The 4,859-nt window shown below is 32.1% G+C and overlaps 1 long non-coding RNA gene across 1 annotated transcript; it reads left to right on the top strand.

Moving 5' to 3' along the window:
• Positions 1–2,854: 2,854 nt before the first annotated feature.
• LOC120081879 lies at positions 2,855–4,269 on the top strand. Its single transcript, XR_005482972.1, has 2 exons — positions 2,855–3,942; positions 4,039–4,269. It is a non-coding gene; the product is annotated as an uncharacterized LOC120081879 (long non-coding RNA).
• Positions 4,270–4,859: the final 590 nt, after the last annotated feature.

Here is a 4,859-nt window from a genome sequence, read left to right on the forward strand (position 1 = left end):
ACCCAATGTTATAAACCACACCCAATCTAAAAAGAGCAAACACATTGTATTGATAAGTATTTTATACCAAATCCAAATTAAGCTAAAATCCCCCACCAAACTCCAAACCAAATTAACCGAAGCCAATCCATATCACAAAAACCAAAAGTTTAACAAAAACAACTAAATAGTCTTCATGCTCACCTTGGTTGATTGATTCATCCTTTAAGTGGTCCCTCAAATGCTGGTTCTAAGTCTCGAACAATGAAGCCTCACTCTCTTATTGGCTCGAGAGCAATTTAGCTTATGGTTGGATTATAAATTAATGGTTCATTAAAAAAATCAGTGGTACAAGAGATAATCACAGGGATAAAATGGTAATTTAACCCGATGTAATTATGAACAATCCGTGAAAGATCGATTTATGTGATAATCATTATATCCGTGGATACAGAAATATATCTATAGTGTGAGGAGTGTAGTCATGAATCTTTAGTGAAGGGATCCACAGTTAATGAATGTTAATTAACATAATTAAAGAGTTAAATTAATTAATCTCAAATCATTAGAGCTCACTAAGGGTAAAACAAGAAACATTTATTTTTTTTTAAAGAATTTAGAATGTTCAAATTGATTAAGGGGATTAATTGTATATGATATAATGTATATAGATACATTATAATTTAGTTTATTTTGAATGAGATTCAAATTAAATTATATAATATAAGATAATAATATTTTTAAATGAGATTCAAATATTAATGAATATGAATTATATTAATATTAAAACTATAGGCTATGGATAATTAATAGTTTATTTATATTCATATCAAATATTTATAGTTTTAATATGAATGAGTTTCATATTAGAACTATAGATTATGAAAGAGAATCATATTTGAATATGATTCAAATATAAATTTAACTAAATATGTGATATTTAATTAACGAATAAATTAATTGTTAATTATAATTAATTATTTATTAATATATTAAATTAGATTTAATATATATATAATTAAATAAATAATTTAAACAAAATAACTCCCCATGGGGAGTTATTAGTGTGCGTAAGGCAGAGTTTTAACTCCTCGTCCAATTAAATACATTCTTTCTCTCTGAATTGGTAAAGGATGGTAGAGAACAGACACACTTAATTCTAGTATTGAAAAAAATATTCTCTTAAGTTCTCTCAAGAAATTTCAAGAATAGTAAATAGTTCTCTATGAGAAATTTTCTTATTCCTTTCCTTAATCTTTTATAATATTACGGATCTCACCATCTGTTCCTTTGCTTGAGAATAACAAAAAAGACATTAATGGTAATGTCTCATCAATTTTGTACGTGGAAGGATTGCTTTTAGAAGAAACACCAAGAAGACCGTCTTCAAAATTGAGTTTATCTGTATTTTTATTTTACGTTTTTTTTTTGTTCTCAGCCAACTTAATACTAGTTGAAATGTATCTTATTCTATACTACATCTATGTATGTTTATTTTCCTATTTTTTTCGAATTCCAAACGATTTGAAAAGCAATGATACCGACATTCACATACTTCCAAATGGGATTTAATCTCTTCAGGTCGGATTTGACTCTTGAGCCAAATTAATTAGATTTTGGGCTTGGTTGGTTTCTTAAACCTATTTTTGGGCTTATTTGGACCCAGACCGAAATATTAATACTCGATTGGACCAAAATAATTAATTTGTGCCAACAATGATGAAGATGAAAATATATGACATCATGGGAATTGGTTAGCTCTTTATCTTCAATTTCAATTCAAGAACATGTCAACTTTTAATTCGTAAAAAATTTGATTATTTGTAATTTCATCATTAATTTGAAAAATGATGTGGCAATTCGTAATTGGTCTAAAAATTCTCATTAAAAAAAATGCCCCTTCTTGAAATTTAGCACATGTAGGGGTGGGTGAATCTTGAAAAAGTTAGAGTTGAAATCAAAATACAACTGATTTGTTCTTGATTTTAACTCCATCCATCAAATTATGAATTCAGTATAAAAGTTTATTAGGAATTTGGGTATCCAATTTAATTTGGCTCAAGGATAAAAGCTTAAATTGAATGATTTGAATTTGGGATAAAATTTTATAATATGGTCACTTTTTTTTTTTTTTTACTTTGAGATAAATTTGAGGTTTTATCGACAATGTAGTTTGATTTGAGATAAAGAACTTAAATTTAGATGAATTCGAGATAGAATTTTGAAAAATAACCTAAATTTGATTTAAGATAAATTTAAGGCCTTCCCCATAATTTAATTTGACTAAAGAACCTTATCATGAAATAAGAACCCATTTTAAATTGGACAAAATTTTAAATATACTAAAAAAAAAAGTTCTCACGAAAATGAAATTAAATTCTAAAATCCAATTTAAATTAACAAATTTAACCCCAATTAAAACTTAAATGAAATTATTTTTTAGTCTAATTTAAATCCCAAGTTAAATTAAGATATTTTCTCCAATATTTTGAATCCAAAATCTGCAGAATTTGAATGAACCTCACTCTATAAATTAGCCATGCTTAAAATTTAATTAAATTAATTAATTTTTGCAAAATCCATTTTTTGTTTATCATGCCTAGCGCCAACAACTCCGTCCGGGCGGCCCATTGATTGTGTAACGCCATCATGTGTTTTCAGATAGAGCCGTGGCCAAGTTTGCCGAAGAAGATGCAAAGAAAGAGAAAAAAGAAAATGCAAATTTGTATATTGGCAGGTCTTATTCATTCATTTATTGCCATGTGCTGTGTGGCCCCACTTCTTTTGTCCTCTCTGATTCTTTAGGGTTCTACACCCTCGTTGTATAAATTGAACATGTAAGCTATGGTATTCAATATAGAAAAACATCAGAAAAATTTCCTCTCTGTCAGCTCCCTCCCTTTCCTTTTTCTCTAAGTTTTCTCTGCTATAGGTTGCAACTTTTTTTTGGTATCAAAGCTATGGCTAACGTCTCTTCAAATACCAGTGGGTCTTTTAATAGTCCTACCTTTTAGTAGCCCTCCATTAAATCATAGTCATCAAGCTTGACCGGAACAATTTTTTGTGGAAAAATTTAGCTCTCTCCACCTTGAGAAGTTACCACCTAGAGGGCCACTTGACGGGAGAAACCTTATACCCTCCCATGTTTTCTTAGCCAACAACAGCCGACCAACCGGTGGCACCAGCTCCAGTCGCAACCCCACATGAGGCAACCTCTGAAATGACGTATGAAGCGTTGAGTTCCTTTGTTGCCTCCCTTGTAACTGTGAATCCCTTATATGAGTCTTGGGTTGCCACAGACCAACTCTTATTGGGTTGACTCTATAACTCCATGACAGTCGAAGTTGCTACTCAAGTCATGGGTCATGAGAATGCCAACAATTTGTGGACTCTATTCAAGAGCTTTCTGGAATCCAGTCATGAGCAGAAGAAGACTATCTTATGAAAATGAATGAGTATATATACCTGTTATAAAAAATCATGCAGATAAATTAGAACTCACCGAAAGTCCCATTATACTTCGACCTCTCATTTCTCAAATCCTAATCAGACTAGATGAAGAATTCAACCCCATCGTGGCCTCGATCCATGGACGAACAAGCATTAAATGGCCTGATTTTCAGTCTGAGCTCTTGAGTTTTGAGAAACGCCTTGAGATTCAAAATTCTAGCAAGTCGGACACCCTTGGCAACTCTTCATCCGTTAACCTCTCAACAAGCAGTGGCTCAAATGTCAGTAGGAACAAGCAACAATAAAATCCCACCAATAATAGTCCTCCTCAGCAAAATAATGGATAAAAAGGAACTGGTCGTGGAAGAGGAAGAGGACGTTGGAATGGTGGCAACAGCCGACCAACCTGCCAGTATTGTTTTAAACAAGGACACACTGCCTTAACTTGTTACATGCTATTCAACGAAGGGTTTCCTCCAAACCAAAACAATGTTCCACTCAACCGAGCACAAGGTAACAGTCTTAACAATCAAGCTCATTAATCTAACCAAGCCAGCCTTGCTACTCAAAGGAATAATATCTTTGTTGCCACTCCTGAATTTGTTGTAGATGTCGGTTGGTATATGGACAGTGGAACTTTAAATCATGTCACCGAAGATCCCAACAACATGAACTATGCTACTAAATATGGAGGTATTGAAAAGGTTATTGTTGGTAATGGTTGTTCTTTACCTATTTCTCACACTAGTTTATGTTCATTAGTTACATTTATAACACGTATAGTATACATCATACTAATTTAACATTTATAATAAAGTATGATGCATGGACATGTTACTATGATGCAATCATATAATATAACTCTTATATTAAATATGATGCATGAGCATGCTATAAGTCTGAATCGTGCAACTATATTATAACATTTATAATATATGTGATGCATGAAAAATGTGTAACCTATGGTGAAATTTTCTATACGGCATACATTATGACATTTAAGAAAATTAAATTATACATCCAATTCATAATATAAACAGCAATCATATGGACTAGGGTTGGACTCCTAAAGGATTAATTAAATTAATATAACTATTATATTAATTTAATTAATTAAACAACTATTTATCACAAAAATAAATGGAAAAACAGCTTGAACCAGACCAAAGCCACAAATCAAGCCGCAAATCGCTCAAACCAAGCGAATCGGACCGCCCAAACTTCATGAATCCCTCGTGAACCACGTGAATTTTCTGTTTCGAAGCGTTGCAATGCTGTGACCTAGCATTGCAACACTCGAAAAAAAATTCCAGTTGGTCTCTTCGCAATGTTGCTACGATAGGGCATAGCATTGCAATGTTGATGTACAGTCGCCTACTGTACAGTGACGTTCTCCTCTGATTCTTCTCTAATTTAGGCCTCGTTTTCTC

This window comes from Benincasa hispida, chromosome 7 (genome assembly GCF_009727055.1).
Source record: "Benincasa hispida cultivar B227 chromosome 7, ASM972705v1, whole genome shotgun sequence".
NCBI lineage: Eukaryota > Viridiplantae > Streptophyta > Magnoliopsida > Cucurbitales > Cucurbitaceae > Benincasa > Benincasa hispida.